General features: G+C 45.2%; 1 protein-coding gene across 2 annotated transcripts in view; it reads right to left on the reverse strand.

Moving 5' to 3' along the window:
* The window catches only part of LOC137235079 (IDLSRF-like peptide), a 354667-nt gene that overhangs the window by 130698 nt on the left and 212061 nt on the right, over positions 1 to 11908 (reverse strand). The window lies entirely within an intron of this gene.

Raw genomic sequence — 11908 nt, forward strand, 5'->3', positions numbered from 1 at the left:
CAAAAAAATTCTTAGATTTTTGCTCTAATGCTTTTAACAAGATTGACACGGAATACAAGTTATTCAATACCCTAGCAATTAGTAATTTAATTTGTAATTAAATTTACAACATTTTTAGAACAATATGAAAATGGATTTCCAAATACATACCAGATACTCCAAAAAAAATATTGTAACATAGAAACGTCAGATTCTGCTTAAGTACTGTCTAATGTCAATATTTATTTTGAAAATACTACAATACCGCACTTAAATTATAATGGATTAATTTATAAAGAAGATTACTTCTTAAATCTTAGAATAAATATGTTAACTTTGCGCAAAATTAAACATATTCTGATAAGTCATAGTAATGAAATCTATATTTTAAGTCAACGTTATAATTTAAAAGGTTTCAATGAGCACTACCAGTGCTATGAAGTTGGAATTAAAGAAAATGTTTTACAAATAAAAAATATAACTAAATTTGAAGGACCCCAAAAAAAAAAAAAAAAAAAGGATTTTCTTTTTGGGAAATGTTGGAACTTATGGAAGTATCAAAATGATACTAAAACTGCTATCAGTTTTATAAAAGTAAGTATCATATTAGAGCGCAAAAACTATCAATTTAATAAAAAAATAATTTCAAACTGATACCAAAAAGGTATCAATTGGATAAAAAAAATTATCAAATAGATGCTATGTTATGGCAGAAATAATAGGAGAGAGTATCAAGTTGATAACACATACAAAATATCAAATTAATACTTGTTAGTATAAAACTATAAAGTTCGAAAATATCAAATTGCCAATTTCGAAAATATCAATTGCATAACACGGTTGATGAAAAATAATTGATACTCGAAAGTTGCATATTGATGATTATTTAGCATCGCCCTGATACCAGCTTTTTTTTTAGTGTATTATTAATCCATGTAAATATTGTTTTCAATAAAACCATTTAACTTAAAAATTTTGTTTTAATTATTTTTTAAAGTGACTATCGTCTTCTCATCCTGTATCTCTTTCTATCAACCGCTGAAGATAGCCGACCGTGTGCGTTGCTATATTGAACGTCCTGTGAAAATGCTTTCAAAACGCTACAAAGTAGACATCTTAAATATCCTATCAGGCAGTTAAGGGATAAGATATCAAGCTTGTTTTGTACACAATATCATTAGTGAGCGTAAAGATTTATTAAATTGTGTTTAATGATATCTTGTGGCCTTTAAAAGTAAGAGTAAATTATTATTATCGATTTGTTATCGAAGTGTTAATGATTTGTTATCGATAACATCCATTTTCGATGAATTATCGAATTTTTATGGATTGGTTGGAAGCTGTGTTTTTCATTTCTTTAGGACAAGTTATCGGTTTGTTATCCATTTGTTTGCAGTTCGTTATGAGCGTATTATAGTCGAAGTAAGAGGGGTTATGGATCTGTTATCGTACTGTTATAAACTTTTTATTGAAAACAAACTTTTCTGTAGAATTATCGATTTTTATCGACTGTTTATCGATTCTTTATGGATGAATTATCGATTTGTTTTAGGAAAATATCTATTTGCCATCAAAAAGTAATCTATTTGCTATCGGAGTATTGCCAATTTGTGAGCAAATGATTTTATGAGCGTGCTATTGAAAAGCTATACATTTTTTATTGTAAAGATAAGGTGTGTCATCGTCCAGTTATCGATATGTTGCCGGTTTGTAGTCGAAGAATAATTATTTGTTATCGATAACAACGTTCATCAGTTTTCAATCAAACAGATACCGATAACAATGCAAAAAATATCTCTAGCTAATCCCATAAGGTTTGAGACAAAATTCTGAAAAGAGCTTTTACGAATCACAAAAGAAGACTATTAAGACCCCCAGTGTGTTAGGGGGCTTAGAATATACCCGCGGCAGGTATTCCTGTCGGAAGAGGCGACTAAAATACCAAATTTATTCAAGAGGTTGTGTAGCGCAACCCTTCAAAGGTGTTGCCAGCGCAAAATATAGATTCTCCAATCGAATTGTCGGGGCGAATCCTATTACTTTAACATCCGAGGCTCTGGCGAGCCTAAGTTCCTCATGGATCTAGGGGGTGGGAGGGAGGTATGGCCTTGAAAGTTTCATGTAGTTAAACTTAATCGATCCCGAGATGGTCGGGGTAGTGCCTTAACGGTGCTTGTTACCGGAACGCACGGGAACTGCATACGGCAAAGGACCATCAAAATCGACAACACTCTCCAAGGCCTTCGGGAAGTCGCTTCCCAAGGCAGTCGGTTCTAAGTACCGTGCCGACTCGGAATTTTTCCCGACCAAGGACTGTCATTTCAGTGTAACCCCATTTAATTTGTTGCGTCCCTCCCACAAATTGTCACCCTCCCAGCAGCTCCTTGCAGCGGGACTGCAGAATATTCTCTTGCTCCGGGAAGGTATCGAACCCAATCCGGGTCCGTCTCCTGACCCCGGTCCTGAGAAATGGTTTTGCTGCGTCTGCCGGAAAGAATCTTTTTAGGACGGTCATACTCTTGTCAGTGTGTCTCGTGCAAGGGATGGTTGCATCGGACAGGTTGTTCTGGGCTAGATCCCAAAACCCGACGTCCACGTTACTTTTATAAATCTTTTTTGGTTCCTTGCTGTTCACGCCAAAGGGCGTCCCGTAGTCTACGCTTTAGGGCCCCCTTCTAGCAGCCACGCTGCTCAACAAGCCACAACAAGTACCCGCTGCTGCTCGCGCCCCACGGCGGTACCAACTCGTACGGCCGCTCCCACTCAAACCTACAATCTCCGTAGTAGAGTCGGTAGCAATGCAGAGCATCAGCCCCTGTCCCCGTCTTCTCTCTCCCCCCCCCCCCCCCCCCCCACCTTTCCGGCAGCAATCGTGTAGGTCAGGAAACAGACTCTTAGCGCCTGCCTTGGACGGTGCCATTTTCCTAGATGTTCTGGTCTCCGCGACGGCAACCCCACGACGGGTTTCCTTGCGTCATGTTGCCAGGCCGCAAACCCAAATATACCGGGTACTCCAATGCTTACCCAAGGACGTCCAGTCCCAGGTTCACAACAGCTGTTGCGTCCTAGCCTTTCACAACCAAGGCGTAGTCACCGTAACTTAGTCCCAGAGTGACGACGTCTCCCCCGTTGCACTTAAGAATTCTGCAGTTAAACTGTAATGGATTAACTGCGAATATCACGGAGGTAGTCCATTTCATGAAGCGGCACAATATCCGCATTGCTGCGATTCAAGAGACTAAACTCTCAACAAGATCTGCTCTGCAGACCTGTTCTGGGTATAATGTCCACAGAAAAGATCGCGAGAGCGGAAATGGAGGCGGCCTCGCGTTTATCATACACCACTCTGTGCAATATCATATATTTGATTCCGACATCGGCCGCAGGGACAGTGTCTTAGAACGTCAATGCTTATCTGTCCGGTCAGGCGATGCGAACCTAGAAATCATCAACATCTACAACCCTCCTACCACCTGTTGCCCCTGTGGATATCGCCCTAATATCGGCGCCTTACTCACTGGCAATAATCGCATTATCTTGGGCAATTTCAATGCCCATCACGATCTATGGCATTCAAACTTACAGGCAGACAGTAGGGGTGAGATGTTGGCGGATCAAATAGAAGAAACGACGTTCTGCACAATAAACGGAGACGCCCCCATACGTATGGTAGGAAGCTGTCACAGTTCGCCGGATATATCTATCGAGAGCGCAGGACTCGTAAACTGTGTCAACTGGCAGGCGATGGTAACATTGGCATCCGACAGAAAAATGCACTTTCATAAGCTTTAAAAAAGGAAAGTGGGACGAATACAAATCCCTTACAGACAACCGCTTTGTTGCCCTCCCTATTCCGACTGGTGCTCGCCAAGGGGAGCGTGCTTTCTGCAAGGTTATTGAATCCGCCTCGGCTTGCTTCATTCCCGCCGGTAGAATTCCCGAAATTCGGCCCCACTTTCCGGCGGTGGCCGCAAATTTAGCGAGAGAACGTGACCTTATAAGACAGCTCGATCCCGGCGACCGCCAAATAAGGGATATAAACCAACGCATCAGATTGTTTGTGGATGGACACAAGCGGTCGAAATAGGAGGATCACCTTAGCGGTTTTAACCTCTCTGCCGGTGTAGGTAAGCTTTGGTCCACCGTAAAGTCCCTATCGAATCCGTCTAAGCACAATGAAAAAATTTCCATCGCCTTTGGCGATAAAGTGCTTTCGGATGCAAAAAAATGCGCGAGCGCTTTTTGCCGACAATATATAATGCATTCTACGGTCGACAAAAATAGACGGAGGGCCAACAGACACGCACATAAACATAAATTCAGCGCGTCTCCAATTACCATCACCGCCAAAGAGGTTGAGGATGCCATCGGTCATGCTAAGCCATCGAAAGCAGTGGGCCCAGACGGCATAGTCATGCCGATGCTTAAAAGCATAGGGAAAGAGGGTTTCATATTTTAGCATATGTCTTCAACCTGTCACTTTCCACCTTTGTCATTCCCGAAAAATGGAAAATGGCCAAGGTGGTCCCGCTACTAAAGCCTGGGAAACCAGCTAACATAGGAGTCATATCACCCGATATCTCTCCTATCGCCAGTAGCCGCAACCTTATTTACAACATGGACATCCAAATGTCGACCATTTTGAACATCCACGTCGATAGCACTACGCTACCGACTGTCCTACACCCCTGTTGTTGTTGTTGTTGTAGGGATAAGGTTGCTCCCCGAAGGCTTTGGGGAGTGTTATCGATGTGATGGTCCTTTGCCGGATACAAATCCGGTACGCTCCGGTACCATAGCACCATTAAGGTGCTAGCTCGACCATCTCGGGAACGATTTATGTGGCCGCGTTAAACCTTCAGGCCATTCCCTCCCTCCCTTCCCCCAAGTTCCATGAGGAGATTGGGGTCGCCAGAGCCTCGTCTGTTAGTGAAACAGGATTCGCCGCGGATAGGTGAGGTTGACAATTGGGTTTGGAGAAGCTATATATTGCGCCGGCAACCTGAAAGGTTGCGCTACACAGCCCCTTGAATCTGGTATTTTAGTCGCCTCTTACGACAGGCATACCTGCCGCGGGTATATTCTGATCCCCTAACCCGCTGGGGTGTCCTACAACCCTAAATCTTCGGTGTGACGTGTGATGTTGGTGAGCATGCAGCCGCAATTGTACCGAAAATCCAGAGCCGTAATAAAATCCTCAAATCTCTTGCTGGCAGTACTTGGGGAAAAGACAAATAAACGCTCATTACCACTTACAAAGCAATTGGCCAGCCGATTGCATGCTACGCGTCCCCTATATGGTCCCCAAGCCTAAAAACTACTCACTGGAAGAAGCTACAGGCCTGCCAAAGTACTGCTCTCAGAACCGCCACGGGCTGCCTTCTTATGTCCCCAGAACACCATCTACATAATGAGGCGATAATACTGTTAGCGCGCAACAAACCAGTACACCCTTGAGTACCTAAAGTTACAAATTTATTCTACTTCAAAATGCAACCTTGTGTCTGTATGTCAAGTAAATCGCCTACACGAGTTCAACTGACGTTAAGGCATTGCATTGGATCCTTTGCCTTTTCCCTTTTTTTTCGTTCGCGGCGTTGAACAAGGAGGACAAGCAGCACAAGTATTTTAGCGATCACGATCACGATCACGACCACGACCATGCTTATAATTAGATTTACAATCATATAATTGCAATATAAGTTAATCATTTCCTTTGTACAGAATTACACCTGAATTAAATGAATTTTACAAGGTAATACAGCTTAAAATACGTGTTATTTCTCCACCCGCCAACATTCTAAAATACTTGTGGAAAACGACAAACGAAAGCACGTTGTGGAAAATATATTATTTCTACGCATCCGCCATTTGCTAACACGCCATGAATGACTTGCAAAATTCCGAAGTTTCCCTTGTTAGTGATGCACCTCCGCTTATTGGTGCATGCAGCAGTAATCCACAATCACATGTTACGGCGGGTAATTTATCAATTGGAACACCTGCTACCACAATGCCAGGGAGTGTGTCCGGAATATTTTCCACGAATAGTGCTTACCAAATGTCACCGCTACATGCCGGGCTCGGAGGCCTGGGTGTACCCATAAGTCAACAGCCATGTTATACTAGCACACATATGATGCATAACCAATATCTTTATAATGGTGTACCCTCTTATATTGGTAAACCTCAACTAAACTCAACGTTTGCTCACCCATCTGGATGCGTGTACGGTCAGAGCCGTCACGGACCGAATAGTACCATTTTCACATCCATTCAAAGGGGTAACGACCAGCATGCATCGCAATTGCCATTCGATACATCACAGGCTAACGTGGGCACTGCATATATAGGAACATATGGCGCTGCCGCACCATACCAACCCGTCTCACCAGTGCACGGCTGTTCCGGGCAACCACATGGAGGTTTAGCGCCCGTCAGCGACAGCACGTGGGGTGGTCTATACACGCAGCTTCGGTACAATCTGGACGTAAGCCTGACACCATCGCAAGCGGCAGCACGACACGTGCTTAGTAAAGATCTGCCACTCTTCTCTGGAAAAGCAGAGGAGTGGCCGCTCTTCATCACGAACTACGAGCAATCAACTGAACGTTGTGGGTTCACTGAACAGGAAAATCTAATTCGACTTCAAAAGTCACTACGCGGGGCGGCTCTAGAAGCTGTGAGAGGGAAACTAATGATGCCCTCCACCGTTCACCTTGCCATTGCTACATTGCGCATGCTTTTCGGGCGACCCGATGTAATCCACGATACACTTCAGCGCAAGTTGAGACAAATGCCAACAGTAAAAACTGATCGGTTGCACACCCTAATCGATCTCGCTCTGGCCGTTCAAAATTATAGGGCAACGATGCAGGCGTTGGGTCTTAGCGACTATCTTAATGATCCAATGTTGATAAATGAGTTGCTGGCCAAACTTCCAGGGGATATGAAACTAGATTGGGGTCGCCGTCGAATGACCACGGCTCGCGTCGACATTATAGCATTTGATGATTGGCTTTTCGGCCTAGCATCGTGCGCCAGCCAAGTGACACCACTTAGCTTTCCCACTTATACGACTGGGGAAGAAAAAGCGGGACGAAGGGGCAACAAAGAAAGAGTCCTCATTCACGACAGTAATTCCAAAGGGCATGCTAGAACAAAACCTCTCTGTCATCTGTGTGGCAACGACCATAACCTCTCCGAGTGTCAAAACTTCAAGGCAAAGAGCAGAAACGAACGTTGGCAGGTGGTGAAGGACAAAAAACTATGCATCCGTTGCTTCGAAACGCATTTGTTTCGGCGCTGTGCATCCAAGAAAGAGTGCGGAATTGACGGTTGTAGAATGGCCCATAACCCACTATTACATAGTCGATCATTTGGAGCTGACAACAGCAAGGTGAACAATAATGACGGGCCCACAGTCCTATTCCATCAGCGCAAATTCAAGAGAACAATCTTCCGCTACATTCCGGTGACTCTTTATGAACCGAAATCAACTTTAGAGACGTTTGCCCTCATCGACGAAGGAGCATCGTGCACACTGATGGATAATAGCTTGGCCGAGCACTTGGGGCTTGACGGTCCCAGCGAAGAACTTTGTTTGAGATGGACAGGCGATATCACTCAACAAGAGGCTAACTCGAAGTTTGTAGGCTGCGAAATATCTGGCAGAGGAGAAAACTCAACGCGATACCGTATGCGTAACGTGCGCACCATCACTAACCTAGAACTACCGCAACAATCTCTAAACGCCGAAGAGCTGGCAGAGCACCATCACTTGAGACCACTGCCTATTGTACCATACACTAATTGCAGAGCACGTTTGTTGATAGGTTTGGATAACACAAAGCTCTCCATTCCGATAGAGGTACACGAAGTTGAGGGTGATGATCTAGTAGCTGCGCGTTGCAAGTTAGGCTGGTCGGTATATGGCCATAAAAATTCCGATCATCCAGTAGAGGAAAGCTTGTTGCACGTATGCCCCTGTACGCGAGATAATCAAGTGGACAGCATGATGAGAACATATTTTTCCATAGAATCGATAGGTACCAGTCCCACCGTCAAACCCCTCAGGTCAAAGGCAGACGAACGCGCATATACCATAATGCAAAATACAGTCAAATATAAACCATGCGAGAAGAAGTGGGAGACTGGCCTCTTATGGAGATACGACATAACTGATTTACCCGACTCCTTCCAAATGGCTTATCATCGACTTCAATGTGTTGAAAGAAAGATGGAAAAGTGCGCCGAGTTGAAAGAATTCGTCATTGAGAAAATGAATCACTACATCGACAAGGGGTACGCTCGAAAGCTTTCCGCCGACGAAGTCACTAAAGGAGGTAAGTCCTGGTTCGTACCAATGTTCACCGTCATGAATGTTAACAAAAATAAGAGACGAATCGTATGGGATGCGGCGGCCAAGGTGCAAAACACAAGCCTGAACCACGTATTGCTTACAGGCCCTGACCTCTTACGATCGATGGTGGGTGTTTTAATGAGGTTTCGTGAACGACCGGTGGCTATATGCGGGGACATCCGTGAAATGTTCCACCAAATACATGTAAGGAAAGAGGACCAGGTGGCGCAACAGTTTCTTTGGAGGGATGGCGATACCAGCCGGCGGCCTGATGTATTGACTATGACTGTTATGACGTTTGGAGCGTCTTGCTCCCCATCTTTAGCCAACTATATAAAAGACAAAAATGCGCAACGTTTCGAGAAAGAGCTTCCTCAAGCAGTGGCAGCAATCGTTCAAAATACATTTGTAGACGATTGGCTGCATAGCGTAGACGACGAAGATGAGATGATTCGCTTAGCTAATGATGTCCGCCACATCCACGGTGAAGGCGGGTTCGAGATGCGGAGTTGGCTGTCAAATTCTGCGCGAGTTGTGCAGACACTCATGGGAGGATCAGAGTCTATAAACAAGTGCTTTGACGAGCCAAGTTCGGAATTCCAAAAGGTTCTCGGCATGTGGTGGCTGCCGAACAGTGACGAGTTAACCTTCAAACATAATTTCAAGCCGGATGTTTTTGACGAATCAAGCATACCAACGAAGAGGCAAATGCTCCGAGTGGTGATGACGATATTCGACCCCTTGGGTCTGCTAGGCTTTTTTGTGATCGAGGCTAAGGCAGTTCTGCAAGATGTTTGGCGGTCAGGGGTGGCCTGGGACGAGCCCGTGCATAACAAAGAACGATCGGCGTGGTGGCAGTGGGTGCGTAAGCTGAAATACATTAACGACATCCGAATTCCACGCTGCTATGTCTTGGCGAACCGTAGTGACGATAACCAGCTGCATGTTTTTGTAGACGCCGGTGTATCAGCATATGCGGCTGTAGCATTCCTGCGTTCCAACGTAATCGGCGAAGTTCAGTGCAGCCTAGTAGCATCAAAAACCAGAGTCGCCCCATTAAAGCCGCTGTCTATTCCGAGGCTTGAGCTGATGGCTGCAATTCTTGGGCTTCGGCTCGCTAAATTTATACAACAAGAGATCTCTATACATATTAGCCGTCGTATCTTCTGGTCCGATTCGAAGGACGTGTTATGCTGGATAAGGTCTGACACCAGAAAGTTCCACCAATTTGTGGCCGTACGCGTCGGCGAAATCTTAGAAGAATCACAAGTCAACGAATGGCGGTGGGTGCCATCAAAGCACAACGTCGCGGACGACGCCACTAAGTGGAATCCCAAACTCGACGTTAACAGCGCCGACAGATGGTTTACGGGACCGGAGTTTCTGAGACTCCCGGACACTTCCTGGCACACATCCGAAATACAACAATCGCAATCCACCCTGGAAACGATACAGCACATAGCAGCTGACATCTCGGTTGAAGAGGGTGCATCACCAGATCCCAAAAGATTCAGCAAATGGGAGAAACTACGTTCAGCACAGATGTGCGTTCTCCGATTTCTTCGATTGACTATAAGGGCTCCGATTAAAAACCCTATAACTCAGATGCTGCTGTACGATACGACTTGCACAAGTGCCGAGCTTCTGATATTTCGTATGTGCCAGCGCGAATGTTACAGCGAAGAACTCAATCAACTGAGAACCGGCGGGGTAAGTCGTAAAAGCTCAATTTACAAACTACCTCCATTCACAGATAAGTACGGTCTGCTGCGCGTAAAGGGACGAATCGACGAAGCAAGGGGAGTGCCATCAGATCTAAAACAACCGATAATTCTCCCGCGGCATCACAGCGTTACAAATCTCATCGGAGACTTCTACCACCGCAAATTCCATCACCATCACAACGAGATAGTGGTAAATGAGATGAGGCAGCGATTCTGCATTCCGGGATTACGTGCATTAGTGAGAGCGGTTGCAAAGGTCTGTCAACAATGTCGCAACCAACGGGCCACGCCAAATCCACCAGAAATGGGCAGACTTCCGGTAGATCGTCTTGCAGCATTTACTCACCCCTTCGCATACACAGGGGTTGACTATTTTGGACCCTTTGACGTGATGGCAGGAAGAAGGCATGAGAAACGGTGGGGCGTTATATTTACGTGTATGACCATTCGAGCTGTTCACATTGAGCTTGCGCCATCACTCCCGACTGACTCATTTCTACTCATTCTGAAATTGTTTATTGCCAGAAGAGGCGTTCCCAGGCGAATTCTATCCGACAACGGGACCAATTTTAGAGGCGCCAGTCGAATACTGGCGGAAGAGATCGAGAAAATATCGTCTGACGCTATTATACAAAAATATCCTGAAATCGAATGGTCCTTTATACCACCAGCAGCGCCACATATGGGTAGGGCATGGGAGCGCATGGTTCGCTCGGTGAAATCAGTCTTGATGGACATATTACCAAAAGGTGGTTTGCGCGAAGAAGTGCTGAGAGCTGCCCTAGCTGACGTTGAGAGCATCATCAATATGCGACCACTAACATATATTCCGCTTGACTCACACGAAAGCGAGGCTCTGACGCCAAATCATTTCCTTCTCGGCAATTCCAGCGGCATAAGAGAAAAGGATGACATCGACGTAGGTCTTCCTACACAGCTGAACGAAAGCTTTCGCAATGCCGGCGACTTAGCGGACCGATTTTGGAGAAGATGGCTCCGTGAATACTTACCGGGTCTAACCAGACGCGCAAAATGGTTCCATACCCCCGAAATACCAATCGCTCCAGATGACATCGTCATAATCGTAGACGAGAACACAAAGCGGAACACATGGGTAAGAGGAAGGGTACTAGATGTCATACGCAGCGCTGACGGGCAAGTCAGGAGTGCAGTGGTCAAAACCTCCAGCACCTTGGTCACCCGCCCAGTGGTGAAACTTGCGCGCCTCGATCTGAAATCGGTGAACCCCACGCCAGAGCATGAAGTTCACGGAAGGGGGAATGTTAGCGCGCAACAAACCAGTACACCCTTGAGTACCTAAAGTTACAAATTTATTCTACTTCAAAATGCAACCTTGTGTCTGTATGTCAAGTAAATCGCCTACACGAGTTCATCCTTTGCCTTTTCCCTTTTTTTTCGTTGGCGGCGTTGAACAAGGAGGACAAGCAGCACAAGTATTTTAGCGATCACGATCACGATCACGACCACGACCATGCTTATAATTAGATTTACAATCATATAATTGCAATATAAGTTAATCATTTCCTTTGTACAGAATTACACCTGAATTAAATGAATTTTACAAGGTAATACAGCTTAAAATACGTGTTATTTCTCCACCCGCCAACAAATACTTCCCATCAGGGAGAGAAATGAGATGTTAACCAAACAGTTGCTGTTGAATACCCAGAAACCTGGGCATCCCAGCAGGCATCTGATTGATGAGCCAACACCGCCCAGGGGCTTAAGGAGTCATCTCCGTAAGCATTATGAGGAAATACGGCACCAGAGAACTCAGCCGTATGAAACCAAAAAACACAAGCAGGTCCTCAGTGAACTCCAC

Source organism: Eurosta solidaginis, chromosome 1, assembly GCF_040869045.1.
Source record: "Eurosta solidaginis isolate ZX-2024a chromosome 1, ASM4086904v1, whole genome shotgun sequence".
Taxonomy (NCBI): Eukaryota; Metazoa; Arthropoda; class Insecta; order Diptera; family Tephritidae; genus Eurosta; species Eurosta solidaginis.